The sequence below is a fragment of the Anas platyrhynchos genome, chromosome 25 (genome assembly GCF_047663525.1).
Source record: "Anas platyrhynchos isolate ZD024472 breed Pekin duck chromosome 25, IASCAAS_PekinDuck_T2T, whole genome shotgun sequence".
Classification (NCBI taxonomy): domain Eukaryota; kingdom Metazoa; phylum Chordata; class Aves; order Anseriformes; family Anatidae; genus Anas; species Anas platyrhynchos.
Window position 1 is genome coordinate 4,586,347 of NC_092611.1, and position 11,026 is coordinate 4,597,372.

General features: G+C 54.5%; 1 protein-coding gene across 4 annotated transcripts in view; it reads right to left on the reverse strand.

The window, feature by feature from the left end:
* The window catches only part of ZBTB44 (zinc finger and BTB domain containing 44), a 41,509-nt gene extending 36,735 nt beyond the window's left edge, over positions 1-4,774 (reverse strand). For 2 of the 4 annotated variants that reach the window (XM_027444402.3, XM_027444401.3), the window contains exon 1: positions 4,488-4,631. The gene's annotated coding sequence lies outside the window, so the exon portion shown is untranslated. Of the gene's footprint in view, positions 1-4,487 lie in introns of all 4 variants that reach the window. The other 2 variants (XM_027444403.3, XM_027444400.3) reach the window with 2 other exon arrangements.
* Positions 4,775-11,026: the final 6,252 nt, after the last annotated feature.

An 11,026-nucleotide genomic window follows, 5' to 3' on the forward strand; every position in this document is an offset into this window, starting at 1 on the left:
TGCCCTTTATGAGAAAGCCTCTCAGTGCTCTGGAAAAAGCTGCCTTTATTCAACCTTCTTGGGTAGAGCAGGCAAACAAATGTTGTGGTTGAATCACCTCAAAACAACGTGGCAGACCTCAAAGGGAAAAAAAAAAGGTGATGTAGAACAGCCTCTGCAGACAGAGGTACTAAATAGCCTGGGACAATTCAGCTGGGGGGGAACAAAGAGAAAACTGAGAACACAGATCTATACAATTGCAAATGAGAAGGTGACTGGCAAAAAGATTCTTTATTCTTTCTCCTGCTACAGAAACTAGGCAGCACTCAATGAAATTACCATGCACCGGGTTTAAAAAAAACACAACGGGAAATATATTTCCGCACAATTTGTGGAATTCACTGCACAGCACACTGCAGAAACTGAAGGGATGAACTGCTCGAAAGGTTTAGGCAAATCCACAGATGACGGGTCCAAGAGGCACAACTAAACAGGTTGTCTGCACGCAAGGATGTCCTGCTCAGGCCATCTCTAAATCCCGTGCCGCTGGTAGACGCGCTGAGGGACGATTACTATGCCACCTCCGTCTGCTCTGCTACTTTCCCCCTAATGATTTACTTCTGGCCACTGTCACCGACCGCACGCTGAGCTGCGCGCATTCTGCAGCCCTTATTATCCCAGCCCTCTCGCACTCTGATAAACCTGTTTGTCTGAAATCATTATTTCCCCGGCTCTAAATTGGAATATATTAAAAACACGCTGTCTACAAATAAAGCGTGGTTTAAGTCACTTCCTTAAATTGATTAAATGGAAATAAAGAACTAAATTAAATTCCCAGCCTTCCCAACTCCTCCCTCCCCATCACACACGTGAATGCCATTTTCCCAGGTCTGCAGCTCGCTCCCTACCACCACCATTTCATTTGTGCACCTTCTGCAAGCAGCACCAGACATTTGTTTTCATCCCGTGAAACCATTAGAAGAATCAATGTGACCTCCAAAGGAAGTTAAGAGTAATGGACTCCCGTGTTTACTTAGCAGTAAGTACACAACTATTTAATTAGATCTATTTGCTAAAAACTGCATCTTCCAAGGCAACAGCAGCAACCGCAAAGCGAGGAGCTTCAACTTCTTGCATAAACCAGTTTTCAGGGCTTTTTTGCTGCTTAATACTGCTGAAACAGTAATGGCCCGGTACCAAAGTGCTGCTACAGGTGAAGGCACACTTCCCACCCGGCTCTGTTCCTTTGTCAGAGCACCAGGTAATCGAGCTGCTGCCCCTTTTCAGCCGCACAATTCTGAGACTGATGTCACATTGCCAGCGACAGACTCAATGCGCCCTGCGACCGTAGCATTTAATTTCGGAGTCAGCACTTGACACGTTGAAGTATTTGGAATTCCTGAAGTCTGGCTGTCTGCACAGTTGCATAATTTGAGCAGGGATAACCTACTTCTAACCAGGCAGGAGAGATGTATGTCAACAGACAATCCCTGCTACGTCAAGGGACATGTCCTTCCTCGTCACGTACCTGCACAAGCGTCGCTCGCCGATTTGTCAGTTTGGTTTTCTTCTTGTTTAGGCAGTGAATTACGACGCCAAAAAAAAAAGCGAAGTTACACATATCACTGCATCTTGTTACAGAAATAAACATCCCCAAAGATCATTGAAAAATAAAGTTTATCGGATGCAACAGACAGCAGCAGTGAAGCACCAGATGAGAAGGAACCAACACGAGGGCAAAGGACCCGAGGTCTCCTTATCAGTGACAGGTGAGTGGTGTTTGTGCAACCTCACCTTACAGCAGACATCACACGGCCATTAAGGACACAAAAAGAAAGAGCCTCCTTCAAATGGGTCACGGGGTTCAACCAAAAATAATGCCGGGCCACTTGTTCAGCTTCACACGCAGGGGAAGCTGGACTTGCTTTTGATCCTCTTGGCAAACAGCTGACCAGCCCCTCGGAGCAGCACACATTTGCAACAGACACCACAGAACGAAACCACCCCTTTAAAAAGTTGCCAGAGTTTATGATTAACCTCCTGTTGCAACAAACATGGCAAGGATTCAGTTTCACTTGCCGACTACTTCTGTTACGTATTACAGAAGAATTACACAGAGACCCTCGCCCCCCAAAGCTCCCAGTCACAAAAAGAAGAGTTCTCTCACCCTGTAAACAAAACCAGTGGGAAGGCTCCTGGGTGGGAAAGCAGGAGCGAGCCTCCCCTCCTCGCGAGCTAGCATCCGCGCAGCATCCACCTGGGGAGGCTGAAGGAGGGCTGGAAATTCCCTTCCCCTGGAAAGGGACTGCTCGGAGTGTTCGCACCAATTAAAGCCTCAGATTAAAACCAGCTGTTTAAATAGAAGGAGTCCCTCGGGAGACGCACTTACAGCATTATAACCAGTTTCTGGTATAAACAGCTTTACATCAATGGGAGTATTTACGTTGGTAGAGCTGCATCTCGGCTCGCAGGCTAACACTTGTTCAGCTCTATCTTCATAAACAGGAGCACTTAAACCCAGGCAAGGTCTCCAGGCGCATCAGGCCTCGGATCCGCGTTACGCACGGACATCGAGCTGCATGAAGAGAGCTCAGGGGCAGAAGAAAGGCACAGCACGTCTGGGATGCTCTGCAAGACTCCGGGACACCAGCCTGTGAGCCTCCAAAGCAACGCCATCCCTACCCGGTGCCACCTCGCAGGGTTCACAGAGCAGTACCACGAGCGTGACCTGCTCAAAACCAGAAAGCACCTCAGGGGGGAAACTCCTCCACCTAAATAAAAGCTAAGAGTACCAGGCACCCAAAGGGCAAACAAAATTAAAATACAAGGAAAAAGGGAAAGTGCCATGCCAGGCGGGAGAAGCACGGAGAAAAAGCAGGGGCAAGCACTTAAGTGGGAAAGCTGAGAAGTTTCCCACGTGGGTAGGGCAAACCTGGGATGTGGTGTGAGGAGAATAATGAAAGCAGGAGACTTCTAGAAACATGCGAGAAAGGTTCTGAGCTGGATGAGAACGGGAGGCTGACAAGATCGGGCAACTTCCAAACTACAGGTATCACTTGAAAAGAGAAATCCGATGAATTTCAGACCAGAGGTTTCCAGCTTGGGATCTGCAGACCCCCGGGAAGCACACAGACTGCTTCCAAGCGGCCTCTGGGAGAGTAAACGGAAAAGAAAACCCAGGGCAGCCATGAAGTGCAGGGTAAGAACAGGTGACCCCTCTGGCACGTGTAGCGAGGAAGTGCCACGCTCCGGGGGCAGGCGCCAAAACAGCTGCCGCCGGGTGTCTGCGGGGACACAGGAGACATGGAAGGACACACGGGGAAACCTCCTGCCTGGGAGCATGTGGGACAAACACCCGCATCCCGAAGGCTACCTGCGAAACGCTGCCTGTTCCTCTCCTGGTGTGTGCAAACAGGCACGACACGGGATGTGCCAGCAGCCTTTGGTAGCCAGGCGATGCGACACCCGTTGCACAAGGCCCTGGAGACAGACCCTCCCTCGCCAGCAGGTACAACGCGCTCGGCAGAGCCGTCTCTTTGCTTTGCTGGGAGATCCGTGCCTGCCTATTTGCCTGGAGAGCCTCAGCAGCTTTCTGCAGGCAGCGAGAAGCCTCCTGGGGTGCCTGCGCTTGAGCGGGCTGCGGCGGTCAAGCACGGAGGCATTCCCCAGCACAACCTGCGTATGGAAAGAGCATCGAGGCACTCGGGCGGGCAGCAGTGCCCCGCTTGGGGTGGGTGCCTATAGGCAAGGAGGCGACAGCTCTTGGTGAGCCGGGAGCGTGGTGCAAACCCCCCAGCTCCTGCGTGTGCCGGTGCCGGTGTTCGTGTCTGCGCAGGGCAGGCCGGAGCCAAAATAACCGGGGAGAGGCGGAGGGGGAGCGGGGAGGCAGGGGAGACCCCAATGGGTGGGCAGAGGGGCAGGGGGTGCTGCAAGAGGGGGGGCATTGCAGCCCGGGGGGGCTCCCCTTCCTACATAAACACACGCGGGGGGGGGAAATAAATAAATAAACACATAAATAAATAAACGAAATAAATAAATAAATGGAAGCAGCGGCAGGAGGCACAACTTCCCCAGCTGCTGCTTGCCCCGGGGGGGGTCTCAACAGGCCCGGAGGAGGGGACGGGGGGGCTCTGACAGAGCTGTGGGGGGCACGGGGGGGCTGAGGGGGGGACAAGGGGACCCCACAGGCCTGGGAGGGGGGCACAGGGGGTTGAGGGGGCTCCTGAAGACCCGGGGGGGGGCACCGGGTGCTCTGAGGGTGCTGTGGGGGCACAGGGGGCTGTGTCAGGCCCGGGGGGGGCCCAGCAGGGTCCATACCAGGCGCTGCCCCCCCCCTTGTTTTTATCCCCCCCCCTTCCCCACGCGGCGCTGCGGGGGGGCGCTGCCGGGGGCGGACCCGCGGTGCAGCAGCCAAAGCCCTCCCCCGGCGCCCGTTGGTTCCCCCCCCCCTCACCTCCCGTTCCCCCCCCCACCCCCCTCCCTCATCACCCCCGTTCCCCCCCCGTTACCTGCGGGGCCCGGGAGGAGGCCGAGCCCCCTACCGCGGCAGGGCCATGGCGGGGCGGCGGCGGCGGCAGGAGGAGGAGGAGGAGGAGGAGGAAGATGAGGAGGAGGAGGAGGAGGGGGGTGGGCGGGAGGAAGGCGCCGCCGCCGCCGCCTCCCCCTCAGGCGGGGAGGGGAGGGGGGGGGGGGAGCGAGGAGGGGGGGGGGCGGCGGCGCGCGCGGGGCTGGGCGCGAGGAGGGAGGGAGGGGGAGGAGGGGGCGCGGGGCGCGGGGCGCCGTGTTTGTGTCCCACAGTGCTCCGCGCGGGGCGGGGCCGGGGGCGGGGCCAAGGGGGAGGGGGCGGGGCTAAGGGAGGGGCACAGGGCGCAGGCGCGGGGAGGGCGGCGGGGAGCGCGCGGGGCTGGGGGCAGCCAATGCACCCCCCGTGCATGCACCCCCTGGGACCGTGCACCCTGCACGCCTCACTGCATGCACAGAGCGGGACCGTGCACACGGGACACCCGCGGTGCATGCAGCCCCCCCAGGACCGTGCACAGTTGCATGCATGCACAGGTTGGGGCTGTGCACGTGGGACCAGGACCATGCACATGGGTTTGCACGGTGCGTGCATGCACCATGCACACGGGATACTCACATTCATTCATGCACGGGCAGGACGGTGCACACAGGACATCCCCGGTGCATGCACCCCCTGGGATCATGCACCCCAGGCACCCCACTGCATGCACAGACTGGGGCTGTGCACATGGACACCCCCCAGATATGCACACCAGGCACACCAGTGCATGCAAGGACCAGGACTGCACATGGGATGCCCAGCTGCATGCATGCACAGACAGCACTGTGCACATGGAACACCCCGGTGCAAGCACCCCCCAGAACCACGCACCCCAACCACCCCAGTGTGTGCATGCATAAGCTGGGACTGTGCACACAGGACCCCCTGGTGTGTGCACCCCCATGGATCGTGCACACAGGACACCCCAATGCATGCATGGACCAGGACAGTGCACACCAAGCACTTTGCAGCATGCATGCATAGAAAGGGACTGTGCACACAGGACACCCGAGTGTGTGCACCCCCAGACCATGCACACCCCCATGCATGCACCCCCAGGACCCCAGGCCCCTTTCCCAGTGGGTGCCCCCCAGGCAGCTGCCCCAGCACACAAAGCGCAGCCACACGTGGGAGCAGAATCCTGCAGTTTACATCTACCCCAATGGAGCTGGGAGTTAATGAGCCTCAAGTTAATCCACCCCTGTAATTTGGTCCAAATCTGCACTAACTTGGGGTAAGCGCAGTTTAATTTGAGGTGATTAGTGCGGCCATTTTCTCCGTGGTCACGTTATTTATTTATTTAATTTATTGCAATAAGTGCTCAGTAAATTGAGGCAGGAAACAGATTGAAAGGCCACCGTCCAAGAACGTTAATCAGCGGTAAAATATTTTAAAGCGGCCCCTGGAAAACACCGCACTGCTCCTCAAACAACAACAAAAACAATAAAAAAAAAACCACCACCAACAACAAAAAATAAGGCCAAACTCCTTGTGCTGGTGTAAAAACCCTGGGACTATTTTTTTGCTGGTTACTTGCAAAACCAGGGGGAGAGCAGAACCCCTGCAGGCTCTGGGATCCTGCTCTCTGCTGCTTCATTCTCCTTTGGCTTCCTCTGGCTTTGCATTTGCGGGGAGCTGCAGGGTAAACCCGGTGCACTGCTCCTTTGCAAGTTACTTTGGTGAAAAGCAAGAGCAAAACAGCACTGATTTGGGCAAATTGTGCATGTGTGCACACAGGTTGCTGCCACCTTTTTCAGCTGATAAACAAGATATGATTTGCAAGGCAAGGAAGAATCTGGTCCTGTCCATCTGTGGTTTAATAAAGATTAATGAAAATCAGGGCTACCATCCCTGCCCCTCCAAATGCTACCCCAAAAAGTGCAGAGCTGAGGGCGTTTTGTGGTGACACTGCTGCAGACCAAGTGGGTTCAGTGGGTGTGCAGCTGATGCTGTTTCCTGAAGGCTCTCGATGCAATTTGCATTTTCTTGCTGGCTGCAGACACTTGTGCTGCGTGTTGTGGCATTGCTTTGAAACACTGATTTGGGATAGTTTTGTGTACAAAGCTCCAGGTTCATGCAGCGGAGGTGACGGTGGGTCACTGCCCTTGCTTCTGTCCTGCCCAAGCCTGGCCTCGAGCAAGCTGTGGGCTTGGTGGGTGAGGGGCCAGCTCTGAACACCCAAATTCTCATTGGGAAGATTCAGCGAGGTGCTCACGGTGCCGCAGCAAAATCACCAAACCCTACAAATATCCCATTTAAACCAACAGCTGCTGAACCTGCTGTGTGGATCCAAGACATAAATGAAACGAAATGAAAAGACATAAGTGAAAAGATGCAATGAAACAACGCGCTGCCTTTATTTTTTTTTTGTAACTAATTCTTTACATTGCTCAGCATTGTCCCAAGAGCGGGGTGAGTGCCTGACAGCACATCAACATCACCCCAAGGAGATTTCAACCACAAAACACTGCAAGGAGGGTGAGCAAGGGAGACTTCTGGGTGCTTGCACTCCAAAGCGGATGCATTAGCTCACCCAGCCATGACTGCAGCACCAGTGCTGCCAAACTGATCAGCCCAGATAAATAAAATAAAATAAAATAAAATAAAATAAAATAAAATAAAATAAAATAAAATAAAATAAAATAAAATAAAATAACACAAACAAACAAAAAGAGCACCTTAATTTAATTTCTTCCCCTTTCTCCTTTTCCCACACAACCTCCCAGCTCCTGGCTGTGTTCTCCACCTGCCTCGTTAGGTTTCCAGTTAGCAGCAGGGCATTGGGTGAGGGAATCGGGTGGGTCTGGCCGGCAGCAGGCTCTGCAGAGTGTTGGAGGCTCCTTGCGTGGGACACTTGTGGGTTTGGGCATCAGCTGTCGATAAATCCTGGGCTACCTCTGTGCTGGACCGAGCACAACTGGGATGCACGAGAAAGAGAAGGTGGGGCTCAGGGTACCGAATGGCACCCACAGAGTTATCCAAAATACTTGCAACCCCAAATTCTTTGTAGAAATCTGCATGAATGCTCCATGGAAATCCACTCCGGGGATCACACTTAATAAATGAAATGTTCCAAGATGTGTAAAAGATCAGAGTCACAGCTTTCCCGTAAGAGGCGACTTGCTCTTAAGCACATTTTACAACATTGTGAGCTCGAGTCATTGACACAGATGGAAAAATGTTGACATGAAACCTGAGTAATTTGGTGGTAAATCTGCTCTGTATCTACCAAGAGTGAGCCCACACTTGTTTATTTCTTGGGACCGTAGCTTGGCTGGGCTGGCTGCAGTTCCGCAGGTACAAACACCAGCGGGGAAATGAAGAGAAACCTTTGACAGCATCGCGATGGCTCCTGGCCTCCACCTGCAGCTTCTGCACAAGATGCAAACTCCTGAAGCCTTGCCTCGTTTAACAGATGAGATCTGAGCATTTTGGAAAATGTTAGAGGCTTAAAGCCTGCAGCAAGAGTGGTGTTGGCAGTGCCAGCAGCTCCTAGGGCAGCTCGGCCATCCGGGACAGCTTCCCTTTGTGGCAGCTCTGCTCTTCCTGCTGCTGAAACCTCCAGGACTGGGAATGTGTTTGACCTTCAGCGTTTGCAGGTCCAGCTCCGGTGTGCCGGCTGCATGCACAGGAATTGTCCCACCAGGAAGCTGCCCACGTGCTCGCGCCTCTCCTGATTGCTGCTGCTGCAAAAAAATATGCTGCTCGGGCAGATTTCCTCGCTGCTTCCGTCTGTTTTGCACCGGGACATCTCAAAGCCCTGGTGGGACTCGCTGTTGGCTGCACAGCTTCCCTGCCCCAGGCAGGATGCAGAGGGCACTGATGCAGGATTCATTGGAGATGTGCTTGAAGATGCTCAGCCGCTCTCTGGGGGCTGGTCTCTTGCTTGGATCCTTGAATCTTTCCCCTCCTGGCTTGCTCACCGCCTGCAAGCTCCCAGAATGGGTGATCCCTGGCTGAGGGCTTTTTCACCCCCTTGCTGCAGCCTGTAGGAGAATCCTCCCTTTGCTTCAGCAGCCCTAGGAGCAGATCCCATGCTCTTACAAGTCTGCTTTTCTGCTCCATGTGGGATGCTCCCTGTAGCACAGAAACCAGATGACACCTTCCTAGTGCCCTGTGCAGCCTCCCTGCACTGCTCCCACCCTCACAGAACTGCTGCCTTGTCCTTGCTTAGCACCCATGTGCAGGAACTGTCCCCTCCTTGCTCCTGCCTGCTGCGCTCCCTGGGGCTCAGTTAATCACCCCAATCCTGCCGAGCACTTTGGCAACCCCCAGTTTTCTCCCGGTGCCCCCTCCTTTTGTGCAAGCACAGCTTTGGTGTTCATCCTGCGAAGGACACGATGTGCTCAGGGCTGCTGGCAGCTGCAGGGAAGGTAACTCTGTCATCAGGGGCCAGCTGCGAGCCCCCCGCGGGGTTTGTCTGTGCCAGCCCCAAGGCATCAGCTGTCCTTGTCGTGCAGGATCAGGCCCGGAGCTGGCACCCGAAAGGAAAACAGTGGGAGGTCAGGGGAAGAGCCTGGAAATGAGCTGAGACTGGGCGAGCGCTGCGGAGCAGGATGGGGAGGTGGGGACGTTGTGCCAAGGGCTGCAGCTGTGGGGGCATTGGGGCAGGATTTGGGGGTTTTGGCCTCTTTGGACCCAGGATCCTATCTTTGAGGTGTGCTGAATCGCAGCAGCCCGTCTGAAATGCTGTCAGCCAGCACCTTTGGGAACCAGGCAGCTTGCTTGGGTGACTGAGTATGGATTTATCAGGCATCCGCATGGAGAAAGAGATCTGGAAGAGCAGAGGGGGTGAAAGACCAGGATACGTCAGCTGAGCTGAAAATAACAGCCTAAACCAGACATAGTGGTCCGAGGACACACCAGGAAAGATGTTTCCATCAGAAATGAGGAAGGATTCATGGCTGGAGCACCAGGTGCTGGCGTGACCTTGCTGGGACACGGTGTCTGCTTCTGCCCAGGGACAATAAATCCAGCCCCGCACGGAGCCCCCGCAGCACGAGGAGGGCACTTTGTGCCATGAGCCTGGCTGGATAAATTCAGCAAAACAAGGCTGAAAGAGCGTGCAGCTCCTGCCTGCTAACAGGGGAGGAGAGATTTAAACTGGGGAGAGAGGAAAGCAAAAGGGAAAAGGAAACCAAGGGTCAGCATGAGCACAGCAGCACGCGGGGAGCAGCTATCCAGGAGTAACTCGGGTTGGGGAACCCAGCCCTTGCTGGGATGAGGTTCAGGAACACGAGCAAACCCCCTTTCAGCAGGTGCTTGTGATGTCTGTGCCTGTGGCACAGAGCCCCCTCCCCATCCTGCATCCTCTGAGCGATGCCAGCTTTAAAGACGTCAGGGATGCTGGAGCCTGGCTTCTATCACCTCCTCGGCAGCTGGGCTGTGTTTCTCCATCAATCACAATCCTATTCAGAAAATCCTCTCTCCTGCTGCCCAGACAGCTCTTCTGTGCCATGCACCTCCAACACAACGTGGCAGGGTGCTGCACGCAAGCGAAGTGCCCTGCATCAAGGGGATGAAGCCAGTGGGGGCTGCACCGTGCCCAAAATGCTGCTGGATTTGGGGTGGAGCAGCAGCAGCTGGGCTGACCCTAATCATTTCCCCCAGTGAGGCCACAGAAGAGTGTCTCTGCCCACCAGTCCCCACTCTTTTTGGGGTGCCAGCATTGACACGGTGACTGGGAAGCTCCAGTAAGTTTCATTTTCTGATGCCCCCGTTCCTTTTTTTCTCCGTAACACCCAAATCGTAACGGTGCTCGGCTGTGATTAATTAGGGGCTTTTTCCTACCCGTTAATATTCTGAAGCCCTTGGCATTGTTGGAAATCCCAATAATTTGACTCAAAGCCAATGATGGCAATGAGACAAAAAGGAGGGGGACAAGACGGGGCAGGAGCTGGAGAACGGGACCCGGCTGTACGGGGGCCAAGGGAGGGCACCTGAAGCGAGCGTCCCACACGGTTATAAATAGGGTGTCACGCGTCCTGTGCCCAGGGCTGTAGTGACACATCCCAGGGCCAGATATCGCTGCCCACACAGTCCAACAAAATAGCTGGCAGGTCTGCGCCGCCACGTGCCAGGTTTCAGCAGCCCTGCGTTTCGGAGGACAGCACTGCACATAGAGAAACAGCACCGAGGTCCCACTGCAGTGCAAAAAGGGAAGGAGCCAGCAACCCTCCTGTTTTAGCCCGAGGCTGTGTTTCCTCCCGGTAAGCAGCAGAATTGGCTGTGTGTACATAAGCACAGAGAGGAGGTGGCTGCTCAGAGCAGGCTGCAAAACAGAGGACGACTGAAACTTCTGGGGAAGCGTTCTTGCTCCCTGGGTTTTGTCAGCTCCGTCACATGTTGTTTTGGTTCAGCATCTTAGAGCTGAATTAACTGTTTATTTAAAGCGGAGTAAGCTACTGGAAAGGGAGATTTAAATATTGCTTTTGGGACGGAGACAGAAAACATCCTGCGAAAAGCGTTAAAAAAAATGCAAAAAGG